The sequence below is a fragment of the Gallus gallus genome, chromosome 13 (genome assembly GCF_016699485.2).
Source record: "Gallus gallus isolate bGalGal1 chromosome 13, bGalGal1.mat.broiler.GRCg7b, whole genome shotgun sequence".
In the NCBI taxonomy this organism is placed as follows: Eukaryota; Metazoa; Chordata; class Aves; order Galliformes; family Phasianidae; genus Gallus; species Gallus gallus.
The window spans coordinates 1956325-1974581 of record NC_052544.1 but is presented as its reverse complement, the minus strand read 5'-3'; the positions used below and the strand labels follow the sequence as shown (position 1 = coordinate 1974581).

The window sequence follows — 18257 nt, the reverse complement described above, 5'->3', positions numbered from 1 at the left end:
ATCTGCCCCCTCTTTCACATACTGTTTGTGCTCCGCAGATGCTTATATCCCCTGTGCTGCATCACTGTATGTTGGAGATCCTCATTCCTTCATCAGAGCTGTTCTGCTCACGCCAGCCTCCTTGCACCACTCTGCTGACCCTGCACGGAGTGTATGGGCAGGGAAACACACAGAGTACATATAAATAGAAATACATTCATGTAGCTCATCTTACACGGACTAGCAGACCCTCTGCCATAGTGCTGTATCCTCTCTTTCTGCTCACGTGTGTTTGCCTTGGGCTGTACGTTTCTGCAACCACAAGCTATCAATTGAAATCCAGCAAATTATCCAGGCTGAGAATATGCATTTATCTTACACTGTAAGTTTTTTCCATGGCACCCCCAACAGGTGACAAGGTGGTAGCATGATAGCAGGGCATGCTGCCCTTGGATTTGGCTGTGTAGGTATTTTCTGCGTGTTCTTTGTACCTTAGAGCCCAGTGGCTCTCTTTTCTCATAACTACTGTTACAGCACTTTCAATCTGAGGGGCTTTCCTGTGCTGAACCTTTGTCTTGCACTCTCACCGCTGTATCTCTTCATTTTCATTAGTAGCAGATGGAGCGTGAGTCCCAGTTCTTCCTTTCCATCCTTGCTGCCAAGAGATCTCTGGTGCCTAGGCATATTTTGCAGATACTTAATCTTCTGCTAGTTTTCATCCAGTGGTTTTGATTAATTTTATCCATGTACATAAAATTATTTTGTGAGTGACACTTTTCATTTAAAAATTCTGTTGAAAGCTAGGTTTACTAACCTGATTCCAGTGAAAACATTTAATGCTTCCTCTTTTCAATTTTGAACCTCATTATTATTTTTCTGTAATCCACTCTTAATTGTAAGTACCCAGCATTCTGCCAGTTCACGCGGCACCAAATGACACAGGGTTGCTCTGGAGTGCTCCAGTGAGCGTCTTCTGGGGAATATTGAAATTCAATGGAAACAACATGAGAACCATTATCTGAAACAGCCTCTTCAGGCAAACCATATGGGGTGAAATATTCTGCACTGCTTCAATAATCTGAGCACAGATATGTTCGCTGGTAACTCTGCAGTAAGCATCACTCATTTGCTTTGTCTGTGCAGTATTAATGAGCCATTTCAATAGACAGCAGGTTTCAACTATATTTGGTGCATATTCATGTTGCTTCCTTCAAGTTGTTTCAAAACTCCTTCCCCTAGATTAACTAGAAAGTCGCAGTTATTCTGCAAAGTGTTGGGTACCAAAGACGAGGGTCATCCTGTCCTTTCCAGTCTTGGCTGAAGAGTGGGGCTGGCGTTTGGAAGAGAAATGGTGTGGTAGGCGTGCTGCCTTTGCTGAGCCTTCCTTCAGCAGGGAGGCTTGGCTGCAGCTTTCAACAGTATTTGCCAGGGCTACTTCTTTCTGTACGCAAAAAACCTCCATATTATTTTGTGGTTCATCTGTCACATCTGGGGTTTGTGGTTGCTAGCAAGCAGTGGAGCCTTACAACTCTTCTTACAGATAGACTCACATTATTATCACGGAGGAGTGAGAATATGCTGAACTCAAAATGGAGAGCACAGAAGGAAAAGCTGTATGTTTTGACTGGGATGATTTGTGCTGTGTCTCTAAATACCCATCTGTGTTGCTGTTCTGATGTGGTCAGGGGAGCTGAATTGCCCCAGACATCGGTGCAGGTACTTGCAGAACCTCCCTGTGCATGTATGCAGCATATTCCACTGGGCTGATAAACTCCAAAGAACGGTGTCTGAGAGCCAGGATGTACACAGAGACCTGTGAGGGGGTGCCAAAAGCCCAACAGAGGGTTCTGGTTAGTACTGAAAACCATGTGGACGGCTTCAGGGAGTGGAAAAGTCACTTGAAATTTAAGAAATATTTTGATTGACACCCTTTTCTCTCTGTCAGCATTCAGCAACCCTTCCTTTATTTTAGTGCTTTTTTTTAATGGTAACTGCAGGGAGCTTAACCCAGACAGCAGCTGAGAAAATGTATGAATAGATTGGCAAGGTTACTCACAGGTCTTTCTAGGGAAAGGCATTCACACTGCAATCTTGAACTAACCACTTCCCAAGCAAGGCAACTCAGATATTTAAACAGCACCACAAGGATAACTGAAAGAGGCTGAGGGTTGCCAACACCAAACTAGATTAGCTTATGTGTCTTGGTTGCTGGTAGAAAAAGAGGTTTTTTTAATTGCAGCTCTGTATTTATACTATGTCTTCTTTACAAAAAAAAGGTGAAATAGAAAATGAACATACGATTTATCCAGCAGGGTGGAAGTGGCAATGCTGTGGCTGAGGGAGGCAGAGGTTGGCGGCCAGGGGCTGGAGCAGCAGCCACATCCTCGAGTTGCAGCAGCGCAGTTTGATGCTGTGGTTGTGCCAGGGCTGGCTGAGAACTGCAGTCCTCTCAAGCTGGTGGAAGAGCTACAGGTGAGGGTTTTTTCCCCTTCTTTTTTGGGAACAATCTTCTGAAGGGAAGGAACAAAGGCTGGTGACAAGCACAGATGTCTGTGAGGCTGTCCTACACCTTTTCAAGTTCTTGTATTTTTTTATATATTGTTAGAAGCAAGTTTTATTGCAATGTCTTTTCCTTCTCTGTAAAAAATGAATTGTTAACATCGCACAGCCTATCTCCAAGGCTGTGGGGGCCCTGCTGCTCCTTTCCTTTCTGTCTCTGGAAATTGCAATGATTTTAAATATCCCCCTTGGAACTGGGGCAGCTTCTCTGTTCCCAGGAGCGGACAGCCCTCTACCTCGGCACAGGCCCTTCTTTGGGGTTGCTGCAGCTTACTAGAGAGGTTTGGCTCCAGTCCTCCTTGCACTGAGAGCTGAGTGCTCTGAGGGGCTCCTCAGGGCTCCCCCAGCTGTCAGCTGTGTACAGGGATGTGGTTGCTGGTGCCTGGGGGAGCTGGGAGGAAGGATGGCTCCACCACTGCCAGTGTCCAGCTGCTAATGCTATTCCATGAGTCACCAGCCTTGGGGACAGCTCGGGGAGCAGGACAGAGATGTCAGGGCCTGTGCCTGGGTTCTTCTGGCAGGGGATGTGCCCATTGCTGAGGCTCCCCAGCTGTCCACTGCCACCAAGGGCTGTATTTGGTTGGGAGAAGTGCTGTGTTTGGTGCCTAGTGGCTGCGTTTGCTAACAATCTTGGGTGGTGTTAAATAAATAGAGAGCAGCATTTCGTGCTGTTGCATTCACTCAGCTGCCAGGCAGGACATTTGGCAAGCTGCTGGAATCCCAGACTCCTCCCAGCAGTAAGCCGGTTCATAGCCAGCATTTGCTGGGCTGGAGTTTGCAGATGGGAACTTGACCTGGGACTTGGAATGTTGGAGATGCCCATGTGGATCTGATTCTGCCTTCATTTACTAAAGAAGAGCTTTTCTTTCAGTGCAATTTGTGCTGTTTTTCCTCGGTGAAGCAGTAGGAGCCCCTGTCAGGCAAGGAGCACAGTCCTGATGATGTAGGGAGCAGTGGAGGATGTGGGCACAGCAGGAGATGTTGAAGTGCCCCAAAGTGATGACCAATCAATGTTAAACCTCAAGGAGGCTCTAGGGGCCTGAGCATCCCATTATTGGTGAGTCATTTGATCCCAGAAGATCCATGGAAGACCTGGTGGGGATTTGTTGCTGCTAGCCACAGGCACAGTTATCCCAAGACAGTCTGAAAGGCCCCCACAGCCAAGCTGGTGGGCTGGGGTGCTGTTTTCAGAGCTGTGCATTGAAAGCACAAGGTGCAGCTGCAGAAGCAGCAGCTGGAGCATGCTCACCTCATGGGAAAGGCTGCTGGGGTCAAACAAGCAGGAGCACAGTTAAATCTGGGATGAAGATTTTTTTTCCCAGTGACTGAGAGGAACACTCAGAGGGCCTGGCACCTCTCTTGCAGGGGTGTTAGGGCTGCAGGAGGGTTGCCCTCTGCAGGGATTAGCTGCCGAGTTGAGGCTGCTCGGAGGGGGCATTTGACTTCTGGACTGTATGCTGGGGTTGCATGTGGGCATGTCTCACTGGGCTGGCTGGGATGAAAGGTAGCAGCTGGCTCAGCCTTCCACTGTCAGATGCTCTTCACTGTACATAAAAGCTTTTTCTGGTTATTCTAGTTCCCATGGCTGTCAGGGTTCTATAAATGGCAAAGGCTGCCACTGTGGGTCAGCCCTGTGGGAAGTCTCATCATGTCCATCTGCCCCAGGAGCAGGCTGGCAAACCATCCTCCTTTCCTAAATGCGCCGCAAAAACAGGCGTCTCAGGGCTCGAACTGCAACCCACCAGAGATAGCAGCTGTGTGCCTCTGGATGTACTGTACTTTTGGGTGAGCTTTGCGAGAGCTTTTGTCTGGCCCATCCATGCATGTAGCACCAGCTCCTGCTGGGTGTCTGAGATGTGAAGCCTTAGGCTTGGCTGCTAGAGCAGAGGGTCAGAAACCCACTGAGCACATCTTCATGCCTGCCTCTACTTGGATAAAAACAGGAGTCTGAGTTCTACTGGTTGTAATGGAAATGTTGGGAGTGCCTATCCTGCTATGTTTTTTTCTGTTAAAACCCATATTTTCTTTTCCTAGATGCTTGCTGCTAAGAATAACTGCTTTTTCACCTCTTGTCCACCCCTCTACCAGCCGCTTGAGGCCACCATTTTAGACTTCAGCTGAAGCTGCAAGGAGTTAGTGATCTTGTTTTCCAGAGACTATTTGAAGTAGAAAGAACTGGATTTTGCCTTCATTTACGCCTCGAGGAGCTGCCACAGGAGGAGGGGCCAGTGTTTGCCAGCTTGCTCTGCTCCCTGCAGCCCTCACTGGGGAGCCGCGCCACAGGAAATGCTGAGCAGGAATCAGGCATGAGAGCATCGTGCTGGGTTGGTTTTGCTCTTGGAAACAGAAGGTGGAGCAAGGCACAACGGACAAGGTGACTTTTGGTTTGGTGCTTGTTTTACTTAATCCTTGCTAACATATCACAAAAGCAGGCCTTGCCTTGCTCCTGATCCCCAGCTTGCCCCACAGCACCTGCATCAGGAAAAGCTCATTGCTGTGTTTGTGAAGCTAAAAGAGGGCAGCCAAAAGCTGTAGTTGTCCTTCTGCAACAGCTCCTATTTCTTTGCAGTGCGAGAAGGGGCTGCTTCTCCTTCTTCACCAATGCTCCCTTCAGCCCAGCTTGTGCCGTACTCCATTTTATCAAGACTCCAACAAACACAGCTCTTGTAGGACTCCAGCCTTTGTTGCAATGTGCTTCATAAACACTGCAGTTAAATAGATGGTAGAAGGCATTTTTTTCAGGGGAAGGACAGCAGGGCATCTGGAAGGACAGGGGCCCTGCCAGCTTAATTGGAAGTTAAGCAGCAGTTGCTGCAGGGACTGAGTTGTGTAATAGCAGGAAACCTGAGTGGCTTTTTTTGTGCCCACATAACTCACTGAGGCTTGAGAACAAGCTCTGGCAACCTCATCTGCTCTGGTTGGACCATGCTCATCTCTGCACTTAAGTCTCATCTCATTGCTCTTGGAAGAGAAGTTTTTTTCTAAAGAGTTCCATATTTGGAAGCCTTAATGAGAGGTCTCCAAAAAGATTTTCTTTAATAACAAGATAAGACCTGAGCACCAAGATGGACAGTGGGGGTCAGACCCCACCAGACAAGCTACCACAACAGAGCAAAGCCCCATCAGGGTGGCTGAGGTTGCCAGACCTTTCTCCCCAGCCCCAATGGGTTGTGCAAGGACAGCTGAAGGTTTTCTGCTTCCACAGAACCCAGTCTCTTTGGTGATGACTGTTCTTAAAGTGCTCTGGATACTAGAGTGCATTAACAGGCCAACCCCATTTCCTCAAACGGAATCCCTGTGTAATTTTTGGGGGTGTTTACAGTTGGTTACAGAAATCAACTAATTGCAGCTTGACTTGTGGGCAGGATACTCAGGGAGCTGGCACTGGCATAGAACTTCCAGTGCTGTGTTCCTCCGGGATGCTGCTACTAGCTATTGCAGCTGGCATCAACACATGTCTTATCTTCCTCTCCAATCCAGCTGTTTAGGCTGAATCACCACTTTGCTGTTGGGAAGAGCTGAGATGTAAAACTGCCAGAACTTATTTGTGTCTTCTGCTACCTACATTACCCAAACGTGCACTCACCTCCTCAGGTGCAGGCTGCCAGTGCCTGCTGGGAGCTGCAGCCAGGCAAGGGCAGGAAAGCTTCTTCCTCACGCAAGTGCACTGGATAGGGGGCTGCCTCTCCAGTCTCTGGGAAGAAAGTGAGGCAGGGTGCGCATCTCTTCTGTCTTCCTGAATTTCTATTATTGCTTGTCTAGTGTAGGACATGCTGCAAGGAAAGGAAGGCAGCTTAATTGCTTCCCATCTTATCCTTCCTTGGGCACCCAACCCTTGCTCCAGACTGTTGTCAGGACTGAAGCAGGGAGTGTGTCTCCTCCAGCTCTGCTTGCGATCTGCTGGAAAAATGATATACGAGGGGCACAGCTTCTAGCAGCAACCCTTCCCTGCTGATAACTGCAGGGAAACCTAAACAATACTAGTAATCTGGCTGTAGCTGCTAAGAACCAGGTAAAGCAAAGAGATGAAAAGCTGAAATGGAGATTTTGGGGGGTGTTCCACTCCTCTGCTGCCACACATGGGCAGGGGCTGCCTCGGGCTCTGATCCTGCAGGGAGGGTGTCCTGGCTGACAGAGGCAGCCCTGGTGAAACCCCGAGGAGAAGCAGTAGAAGAGATCAGTTTTAGGGAGTTGTATTTGTTCTTTCCTTATCTTCTTCTCTGCCCTCCAGTGTCAGGGTCTGCAATGAAAGCAGGGTCCATGCCAAGTAGGATGAAGGACTCCAAGGGGTCACAGCAGAGGACTGCATCCATAGAAGCATCCTGGAGCCACTGGCCACATGTTGCTGACATCTGAGAAGATTTTTAACATGATTTTTCACCATGCAGTTCACCGCTGACACCACTTTCCTCACTGTAGGGTAAATCCCTTCAAACCAGAGCAGCCTTGTGTGCATTCTTAGGGGTGACACCCATGGAGGGCTCGTGAGGGTATCAAAGCAAATGGGGGGACTTGAGTGGGGGAGACACCAGAAAGTAGATGGATGCCCCTGGGGGGCTTCAGTGGACACACACAGAAAGAAATGGAGGGTGCTGAGGGCCATTGAAAGCAGGCTGGGATTTGTAGGAAAGGTACCAAAAGGCAGATGAAAAGCTTTAGGGTGACCCAAGAGGCACACTGAAGTCCTGGAAAGCACTAGAAAGGAAACAGAGGGGCTCTGGGGGCACAGAGAACCCCCCAGAGGAGCACTGTTGGAGCAGAAGGACAAACAACAGTGCTGATTTCCTTCTTGTTTCTCCAGCAAGCTGGAGAACTGCAAAAGCAAACCAAAAGGTCGAGAGAACCAGAGGGATTTGGGGCATGAAGACAAAGACCTAGCACCCTGGGGGCACCAAAAACTACATGTGGGGATGTGGATGGCACCATAAAAGGACAAAAGTCTCTGGGGACACCAAAGAGGGCTCTGGAGGAGCTGCAAAACCAAAGGAGTGACATGCATAAGAGAAGTCCTGTATCTGTCCTTTCTCCTCTCTGCTCTGGCATCCAGGTTTCAGCTGAATTTCACAGTATAAGTGTCCCGAGAGAATTCCCCTCTCGTTCGTGCTGTGGAAGAGAAACATTCCTGTTTCCACTCTGATCTTACAATGGCTTGTCAGTGACAAAACATTCCCAAATCCTCTCATTTATCAAATGGCCAATCCTGTTAACAGCTTAAGAAACATAATTACCTGCAATCTCTTCTGCTATTCATTTTATGCCTACACTTCCCTCTCGCTGGCAGCTTACCAGCAGGCAAGATGAGAGCTGAAGCAGGGCTGCAGCCACCGAGCGCTTCAGCAATGCAATTTCCTCTAATCACCTGCACAGTGATCACGGGAGTTTTGCCTCCCTGTTTGCAGCAGCCAGAAGCAGGTGAGGGAGTAAGGCACGGAGCCAAGAGCATCAGCTAACATGCCACCAGATGTGTGTAGGTTTTCAAGCACGGCTATGTTTTCAGTGCTGTTCCACCTGTAAGGTGGGAACTGTGTCAGGATATGCTTTTAGGGTACATGTTATCGCAGCCAGCTTTATGTGCCTTGGAGACAAATGTGCATGGGTGGGCTTGGAGAGAAGCAGCAAGACAGGTTGATGTGGGCTCTGCTGCTGGGAGTGACTAATAGAACATTGTCAGGAAAGCAGAGCCCAAACCATGAGTGAGTTGGGTGTGTGTGTGTGTGGGGGGGAATTGGGGTCAGCAGGAGACAGTAGGAGCTCCTGGTTGTTGCACTGCTAAAACGGCCTGAATTTATCTTATTTCAAAGTGCATCTACAGCTTGTGTGAGATTTTGCGCTGTCTCATTTGTATTGTATCTCAAGGAGGATTTAGAGGAGCTTGCAAGCTGGAGATATGCTGACTTCCCAAAGGTTGGTTGGCCAGAGAGGAGCACTTGAGACCAAAATAGCTTCCCCCTTCTGCCTAGGGACTTGGAAATCCCTGGGTCTGTCCCACTCACACGGCTGCTGAGGAAGCCATCTTTTGTGCCTTAGAATCTTTCACTACCCTGACATTATCACTGTACATTTAACTGGCCCAGACATATCCTTGCCTGCGCTGTCTGTTTAGACCCATTTCAGTTTTGAAGGATTTTTGTTAGCATTCTCTAGCTCTCTTTTTGACCATATCAGCTATTTCTGATCCTCAATGTTTTGGATAAGTGATATACATTCCTTCTGACACTTTCATATGTTATTTTTAAGCAGTGTTTATGCTTCTTGCCAACATTTTATCCTTGCGGTTCTTTGAATTTTGTATTAAAAACCCTATGAACAAACTGTACACAATTCAGAAGATCTTTTTTAAGTCAGTCGCCATCTTAGGGGATTTCAGGCTTTTTCATCCTGCTAAGATACTGAATTCAAGTATATTTTGGTCACTATTACAGAATAACCCTTTCCTAATAGCACTTTGAACCTCCAGTGTTGAATTTGAATTGGACATTAAGCATTTGAATTCAGCATTTGAATTTATGGTGACTGAATTCGGGTGCAGTCTGAACATGGCCTGGACCCAGGAGCTGAGGAGCTTGGGTGGCTCTGGGCTGCCTGGCTGGAGCTGTGCACTGGTTGGGAGCAGCCAGGAGATGCATAAGAAAGTAACTGAGATTTAAAGAGAGCTTGAAACAAGTTGAATTCCTGTATTTAACAGCATCTAATATATATAAAGGGAAATTAAAAACTGCAAACAGATAAACTATAGCTAAAGAAAGTGAAAACTGCCCCGATAATAATAAAAAAGTAGGACGTCTGTGTTTTTATAGAAGAACTTGTGTTTCTTTTATGACATTTTCTTCAAATCATGTAAGCCCTTCAGAGCAGCTCTAATGCCCACTGGAGTTCTCCAACCTAAATGTCTTGTCGTCAGTGTAAGAAACAAAGATAATATCATTTGAATGCTGGATGCAACAACATAGACTGCTCTCGAGGCTGATTCTCTCTGCTCCAGATGGGAATGATGGCTCCAAACAAGCTCACCAGAACAGACTGCAAAGCAGACATCTCATTTGTGAGGAAATGGTCAATATTTCAGATCTTTTCTTCACATTCGTTTCTTCCTAGGAAAACAAAACAAAACAAACCAAAACAAAAAACCCCACCAAAAAAAAACAAAAAAACAAAAAAAACAACAACCAAACCCCAAAGCCCTCACAGCTGCATAAAGACGCTGCTGTTTCAAAGCAAATTTTAAAACATTTCTGATTTGCAAGTGGCATTTCAGCATTTTTGTGAGAATAAAATACTGTGGTGCTGTGCTTAAATATTTCATTCCAGCCCCTTGAACAAACTTACAACCTTATAATAAGTTTTTTTTTTTTCTGACATAAAAGCACTCTTCTCTGTGGTACCGATAGCTGAGGCATCTCCAGCTCCAAGCACAGCCACAGGAGCCCTCCCTGCTCACAGCTGATCAAAGGCAAACCACACTGCCACCCACGAGCCACCGCTTGTCCTCAGCATCCAGCCCAGGAGAGAACACAAATCCCAAATCCCCCCAAGCCTTCCTTCCCCAGAGGCAACACCATCCATGAGCAATACATGCTGCATGTTGTAACCCTGCTGTGAAAAGGTGGAGCGAGTTCAGTAAACAAAAATACTTTGCCTTGGTTCAAATTGTGGCGAGAAAAAAACATCAGCCGGCGCTGGCTGTTCAATTAAACTGTTTGTAGTGCAGGCTTTGGAGATGAAAATGCTGAAAAAAGGATTTGGGGATCATACGTATTGCATGGAGAAAACGTTTAATGAGAAATTTTCCAAACCTCTTTGCAGCTCGCAGGCAGCACTCTTCCCCTGCATGTGACGTGTGCATTGCCCTCAAATTCAGAGGATGGCTCACAGCTGCTGTGACCGCAACCAGGACGTATGTGGGGCTGAGAGCTGCCCACGGGAGCCAGGAGGTGAGTGTCCTTTGTTTGGGTGTCCCTGCTGAGGGATGCTCCATCCACAGCCCCTCTGCAGCCATCCCTGTTTTCTGGGGGCAAATGGGTCAGAGAGAACGTCCCTGCTACACCAAGAGGCCTCTTTGACATTTCAAGTAGCATTTCTAAATGCTACTTGCGTCAGACATGCGAGCTGTCCAAATACAGTGCCAGATTTGGTGTGTTCCTTCTGCTTTTTACCACTTCTAACAAAAATTCCCACTGATGCCACATCCCTGTAGCCTCTGTTTCTTGATCCCCACTTTCTCAGAAAGATGCATTTTAAGATGCATGATCTTCCCTCAGCTAATTCAAAATTACCTGCTAAGAAAAAGTAGCCAGGATTCGTTCTGTGTGCTGGGTTTGTGTAGCTGGCATTGCTGCTTCTTTCCAAGGCCCCTCCCAGGGTTGGGCTCTGCTCACGCTGTCTCTCCTTGGTCATGTAGTTCAGGTCCTGTCTAATGTATGGTTTGCAACTACACTTTTTCCACACATCACTTGTGAATGCTTCTCATCCAAAAGCTCTCAGAATATCATGTTTTTGTTAATTCTGTGTGTAATTCTGATGTGAGAGCAATGAGCTGTTGTTCTTATCCTAGAGGACTGAGCACATCTGTGTCCAGAGATGCCGAGTCTCCTCTTCCTCAGCATTTACCCTGAAATACCCATTTTCTCCCTTTTTTTGAAGCAGTGCTGCTCCACCTTTTGGTGCTAGCACTCTGCAATGGGAACTGCTGCACCGTGCCCCAGATTGCAGCTGAAATCATGATGCCATCTGAGCCCCAGAACTCCCAGCTCCTCCTGTTTCTTCCCTTGCTCTTCATGGTGATATGCCACGCTGGCTTTCCTGGGGCTGAGATCTGTGATGCCCTTGTGGTGGTGGTGGCTCTCCCAGGGTCCCTGATGACCCATTTTGTGGTCTTGAAGCATCCTGACTCCATCAGCTGACCTCAGGACATCTGTACCCATGGTAGCAGCTTGCCTCCTGGCAACCCTGCAGAAACCAGCAACCGATGTGGGTGTCCAGGAGCACAGCGCAGGACAGACCGGGAGAGGACAGGGAAACTTGCTGGCTCACCGTACAGCTCCACCCAACCACCAAGCTGCCTTAGAAAGGCTCGTATTAGCACAAGCGTGCTTTGCATCTCCGTCGCTCTGAGCAGCTCTGACGGCTCTCCATGCGTGCGAATGAGGCCCCAGCCAGCACGCAGGGAGGATGCAAGCAAGCACAAGTTAGTGCTTGTGTTTGCCACTGATAAATGTATTAGTCTTTAAAGCGGTATTTAAACTACAACCCTTTTTCAGGCACCTCAGCACTCCGTTATTTTGCAGGCCTTGTAAAGGAATGTGATTTTGCCTTTTAACTGGAGTGTATCTTATGCTAAGCAGTGAGATTAAGCGTAGGGATCCAAAAGAAGTTGCTGAATGGCAGAATTGCCTTTATAAATAACATTAATAATTTATCCGATCCAGGGGTTTTTGGGTAAATGAAATACCTGCCTCTGTATAAAGCCCACTGAATAGGAACACATCTCCGCTTTTATGAGGCTTGGATTAAAGAAGGGAAATGCTAAGGGGCTTATCTTCGCTTCAATTTGCAGCCCTTCCGGCTAATGGCAAACTCATTTAAGAAGCTCCTGTGTTTGTGCCAACTCTGCCTTTATTCTCGGTGCTGGAGCTTGGCTGCATTTCTCGCCGCAGTGCTGGAGAGAGCAGAGAGGAAGCAGTTTGTTTTCTTGACCTCAGATTATCAGACAAAAGCCAGCGAGAATAATTTTGCTGGAATCCTCCCTATTACGAATTGTTTAAAGCATGGTGGCTGGCGAGATGCTGACGGTGCAGGCGTTTGCCCCACCTGCAGAAGAGGACAGGGCTGTTGGCGGAGCTGGGACAAGACGAAAGAGCAGCTGTCATCTCTCTTCTGAGTCGCCTGCTTCCTCACGCACAGACAGTTGTGAAATGGCAAAACCCGTCCTCTACAAAAACCACGAGCGGTCGCTTTTCAGCTTTTCTTTTATGCCGGTAAAATCAATTGCTTCAAAGTTCACTGAAGGTGAAGGCAACATTTGCTTTCCATTCAGAGCTAAGCGGGCCATCTTCGAGAGCAAACGCTCGCAAAAGGGAGAATAGCAAAAATCAGCAGAAAAAGTCCCTGAATAATTTGAACTGGGAGAGGAAAAAGCAATTTGCTCCCAGTTATTCCACAGACAAAAGTATGAATAAAAAAATCATGAGCTATTTACCCTGCCCAGGCTATTTGCATGAGTTTTATGCTATTCCAGTTTTGCTTCCCTGACCCCCACAGACCTTATCACCGGATCCTCAAGGCACTTCAATAAAAAAAAGCATGCTTTTTTTCTTTTCTTTCTTTCTTTCTTTCTTTTTTTGCATGCTGGATCAGCAACGACCAGAAGCAGAGAAAACAAAAAGGGGTCCAAATCTGAACTGCGCTGATGCTTGCGTGTGCGTTGACCCGGATTAGAGACCTGGACTCTGGCCTGCCAACTCCATCAGCATAGAAATTTTGTTCAAAACAGCATTATAAGTTCGTGTGCTTTGCTTTCAGATAGCGAGGCAAAGGCATGCGGATATTTACAATCTGCTTTAGGAAAACCTGATAGAAGTTGTTAGCTGTTCTGTTGCAAAGGCAGTTTATGTCACCCACATCTGCTGCTGAAGGTACCCAGCCAGACGGCTGGCACGGCGCGAAATGCCAGCGACCACACTGGCTGCAATGAGGAGACGAAAATGAAAGAAGGATGAAGACCTCATAAGCTTTATCAAAAGCCACCAAAAAGTTGGGAGATTTGGGGATTACATCGTGTAATTATATTACCTTAAAGAAAAGTTTACTGAAGATTTCCTGTTTTGTGTTGCCAGCTCTTTTCAGCCATTAGTAACACATAACTTCTCATTGTCTTTTCCCGAGGCACAGATGGGCTAATTTTCAGCTACCTGATAATTACACATTGTTTGAAACTGTATCAAAAGCTTCTGTTCCTGCATTTCTCCAGCAGCTGTGCTACAGCTCACCAAGTCCCTTGATCACGGCTTGCAAGGGCCCACATACATCCATCTGTCTGGAATGGAGTGGCAAAGCCTCCATGGTGGCATTCACACTTTGCGGGTTGCTGGGATTCTCTGTTCTCAAGGTGGGTGGAGTGCCTGAAGCTTCACTGAAAGCACTTTCTTGGCTCAGTGTCAGCTCCAAGGGTTAATACGGGGATAATGCTGCATCGAAACATGTCTACTTGAATATGTGTGGGGATGCTGACGTCATGGGGAAATGAAGGGTAAAGGAACACGAGATACTGGAAATCAGCATAACAAAGGTTTAATCTTGATTTCACTTGGGCAAAGCTGTGGATGTGGCCACACCACAGGGATGCCAAGTTGGAAAAACGTGGCTGTACGGAGAGGAAGGGCAATTGTCCTTTCCAGAGAGTGACGGTTGAAGCTGGAGAAACGTCCTCTCCTCTTGATCCCTCCTCTTTGAGAGTGGTTACTCTGCCAGCTGAGCTCTGATTGGTTTTAGAGAGCATTTTCTCAGCTGTTTTGAGGCTGCCCCGTGGGAAAACGCAAAAGGCCTCACGTCTGTGTTTTCTGCTTCCCCATCTTCGTGTATGCTTGTTGCCATATCAGAGGGAAATTAAATTGGGTTGACATGACTGGCTCTTGACAAACCCATGTTCTTTGATTTTATTCATCATTTTACATCTTACAAGTTGCTCGTTTAATACTTTCTTCTAACCTCTTGAAGGGAATTGAGATTGAGTTGATTATTCCAAATTTTCTTAAAGTCTCCACTTTAAAGAAAGGTGCTTCTCTCATCTCCAGGGACCTCTGTGCCTTCATAAATTTTGAAGATAATCACCAAGAGTTCAGTGTTCCTGGGTGCATCTTATCAGATCCTCTCATTTTGAATACATTTGATAAATCTAAACGGCTTTAAACTTCTTTCCTTTTGTTGGCCTTCTTTACCATTCCCTTCAAAGGTGGTTCTGTCAAGCTTCGTTCACAATTAACCTTTTTTTAAAGCCTGAAATGAGAGAGAGGGGGCAAATTCCTGCTTTGAACAGCTGGTCAGCGCTCTGTCCTTCCCCAGACGGCTCTGCACCTACACGTCTTGCTGTTCTCGTTTTACAGCTAATGCATTTGCAGACCCTTGCTGGTTTCCCCTGAAACCTTGAGCACATAGCCCTAGCTGCTCGCATGCTGCGAACCTGTATTATTCCTGTATTCTCCCCCCAGCACATGCCTGTTTCCACTTTCTATACAATTTCTTTCCAGCTCCTAGACCCTGATGCTGCTGTAATGCCATCTAATTATGCTTCTTATCTGCTTTCACAGGGGAGCAGTTTGCTGTTGTGCACCATCTCTAGTCTCTTCAGGGAACTGCCAGTTCTGCATTTCCTTACAGCATATTTCCATCCAAGAGAGCTTCTCCACAGCTTCCCTGATCTGTCAGACGCTCATTATTTTGTTATTTCCATTCTCCTGTGTGATTGTGCTGGTGGGAAGAGACACTCAGGTAGCTTTTCCTTTTGGGATGTGAATTAAGGACTAGCCTGATAGGGCTGCAGAACTGAAAGGGGGCCACTGGAAAACTCCCAAATCCTTCTGGCGGTGGGACCCTCAGGTGGGACCAAGTGGGGACCGCAGCAGAGAGAGTGCTGCTTGGAGAACAGATCCAGAATTGGATGGGCCTTCTATGCAGGGCAGCACATAGGAAGGGGTGATCTGCAGCAGCCCACCCCCTACACTTTAACACCTCCTGGGAGCATTCTCCATGCACGTCAGGACCAAGATGACAAACTCAGGTCTGCTAATGCCTTGACTCTTCAGGTTATATTCATACTGTCAGCTTAGGAGAATGACAACGCTCCCCACCTGCAGAGCCCTGTGTCGAGGTGGGTTTGGCTGGATTCTCCGCACAGCGGCACCACCCACTCAACTGACATTTACTGTGCTGGCCTGAATTCCTTCACTTTTCCCCCATGGCCATTTGGAGTCAAGTGCCACTGGAAACACGGCTCCCGCCGGGAGGAGTTTCAGATGCATTCAGATCTGAGACAGTTTTGAATGTAATTTTGAGTTTTACAAAGGCTCTTCCGCTCGCCTGCTTGCCGCAAGTAATGAAGCAGCAAGATAAAAGGCAAGGCCACGGAAGGTTGTTAAAAAATTACTTGCAAATTAATGTGAGGACAAGGTGTATGAGTTAATATCATATAAAGACCCTTAAAATCGGCGTACATGCATGCACCCTCCGAGCACTGACATTCGCAGGCAGAACTACACTGGTAAACTGAGCCCAAGGGGCTTGATTAACAGGAAATTTTCAGAATGCCAATTAGAGCAAAGTTTACCGAACAAATTGTTTGCACTTGTACCCTAGAACCATCATGAATTTTAATTCAGCATGGATTTACGTGGCTGAAACAATAATTAAAGATACATGAATGCTTCACGTTCGGGAGACTCCCCCATGGCTCCACTGCATTGGGTGGGAGCAGGGTGGCTGGGCAGGGGCTGCTGCTGCCAGGCTGGCAGACGTGGGATGCACGTGGCTTTTCCCTACAGATACATAAGCAGTTTCCCTAGTCCTGAGCTCGCCGATTTGTGCAGTGTTAGTCTCTTGTTTCCTTATTCTTTTTTCCTTCTTTTTTTTTTTTTTTTTTCCCCTTTATGCAGTTTGATAAAGAATGATCCACGGGGTGTTTTCTCAGTAAATGCTGGCTTGTTGTTTCCTGCCTTTCACTTTTGGTGCTTGGGAGATGTTAAATTAGTTCCTCAGCTCCCCTGAAACCAAAGCCTTGTGCAGTAGTTTCGCTGGCCCTGGGCTGACCGAGGGCTCCTTTCTCTCCTCATCCCCACTCCTCTTCTGGGGTCAGAGGTGGGGAGAAGCCTCACCGCTGCCATAATGCACCGAGCAGCTCAACTCAAGGCAAAGCTACCACACAGCAGCAACGAAAAGTCACGATTGAGCAGCACAATGTATATGTATGCCTTCATTTAAATTCTTCTCTCCCTCTACTAGTGCTGATAAATAAGTTACACGTATTTTTTAGAAGAAGTTATTTTCTGTCACTGCACTTTTAAATGTCAAGCTCCTGGAGAGGAGTCTTCAAGATAGTTTAAGGTCAGTCAGGCTTCAAGGAAGAAAGATGCAGGTGGAGAAGAAAAGCTGCTGTTGTGCTGTGGTCCAGCCCAAAGCAGGGCTCCACTCTGAGCGATGGGCAAGCACAGGCACCTTGAGTGGAGATGGTGCCCAGAGGCATTGCCCTCCCTGCACCTCAGCACTCACCCTCGGCTATGGAATTACCGAAGACTTCTACACAAAGCCCACTGGCTGGAAATGATCTAGCCTGTTAGTTCAGGAGCGCTCATGAATAATGTATGCATCCAAAGGTCGGTTTACAAATGATTAATTAACCTTATGAGAGGTTATCCTCATTGGCAACATCATTCACCCTAAACAGCTTAATCATGTCTGCGCAGAACAGCATATCTGAAACACAAACAATTGTATGAGAAGGAATATTGAGGAATCATAGAGCAAGGGCCAGACATCTGCACTGCTCGCTGGAGCAGCGACCGAACGCCAAGCACAGGGAGGACCTGAACCACATCTCCAGGCTGTTCTGTAGGACTCGAGCATCACTTGCTGGAACCTGGCGGCTGCATGGTGGGGTGTAGCTGGCAAGGTGCAGAAATTGCACCTTCGCTAAGGTAAATAGATCAGGCATTTATTTTCATACTTTGATGTAAGAGCTCAGCTCTCCTGACAGTGAGAGCCGCTCCCGGTGCCTCCCGCTGCGACTAATGGCTGCTGTGCTCAGTGGGGATATTGCCTGGGCAAACAGCCCTTTAGTCCAAGGGCTTTTTGCATTTGTTACCGGCGGTTTGTTATCCATGTCTATTAATAAAGTGCTCCTAAAAAGCACTTTGCCTGTCTGGAGTGATTTCTGGCTGGGACTGGGATGCCTCCAGTAAGCAGCATCTCTGCTAGAGCTCGCTTATCTTTAGCAGCGCCCTGAGCTGTGGCTGCTGGGGGACTTGGGGTGACCCCCCTGGGGTGGGGAGAACCCTCTGTCTCCACTCTGGGCTCCCAGTGAGTCCCCATCTCCAGGCAGTGTCACCTATGACAATCATTTGTTAGTTGTATAATGAACTGCATTTTGGCAGAGCATGTTGGGCTGAAGGCTGGCCCACAACAGAAGCCCTGTCTGGACCAGTGAGAGTAAATGGAAACTTTGTCTATATCAGAAAGGTGCTGTTCCTCCTGCTCCTTCTTCCTCCTACTCTTTCCTTACCCTCCAACTACAAGAAGGACACGGAGCTCACTGGGTTTTTTGTACAAAGAATAATTTGCCCTTATTCTTTGACAAAGCCACTATATTCAACATGGCAAAACTGGTTTCTTACCTTTTTTTAATCCACAAATGGCAGAAGCAACCTGTCCACACCTGAGCACTCATCCTGAAATGCACGAGGTTTCCAATGCAATTCAGCTTGACTTCTGTGTTTCCGAGAGTGGGGTGGTCACTCTCAATGAGGAAAGAGCAAATCTGAGGGAAAATGGGCAAAAATGCACATCTTGAGCTGTTGTGTTTTGCTTTGTCCAGCAGGGCCGAACCCAAGAATGACAGAGGGATGTCTGAAGCACAACTTTGATATGGCACAAAGCTCTAAACTGAGGACAGTCATCCCTACAAACACCTTCCAGCCTCTGTGCCTCAACGGTAAGTCTAGGGGAAGACTCCTCTC

At 47.3% G+C, this 18257-nt stretch overlaps 1 long non-coding RNA gene across 20 annotated transcripts in view; it reads left to right on the top strand.

The window, feature by feature from the left end:
* Positions 1 to 18257, top strand: part of LOC101752086 — a 66079-nt gene that overhangs the window by 27346 nt on the left and 20476 nt on the right. For 15 of the 20 annotated variants that reach the window (XR_005839538.2, XR_005839557.2, XR_005839545.2 and 12 more), the window contains 8 exons: positions 2289 to 2451; positions 3410 to 3595; positions 4573 to 4912; positions 6770 to 8442; positions 10342 to 10469; positions 13508 to 13642; positions 14841 to 17219; positions 18119 to 18232. This is a non-coding gene — a long non-coding RNA (uncharacterized LOC101752086). Of the gene's footprint in view, positions 1 to 2288; positions 2452 to 3409; positions 3596 to 4572; positions 4913 to 6769; positions 8443 to 10341; positions 10470 to 12891; positions 13643 to 14840; positions 17220 to 18115; positions 18233 to 18257 lie in introns of all 20 variants that reach the window. The other 5 variants (XR_005839542.2, XR_005839549.2, XR_005839539.2 and 2 more) reach the window with 4 other exon arrangements.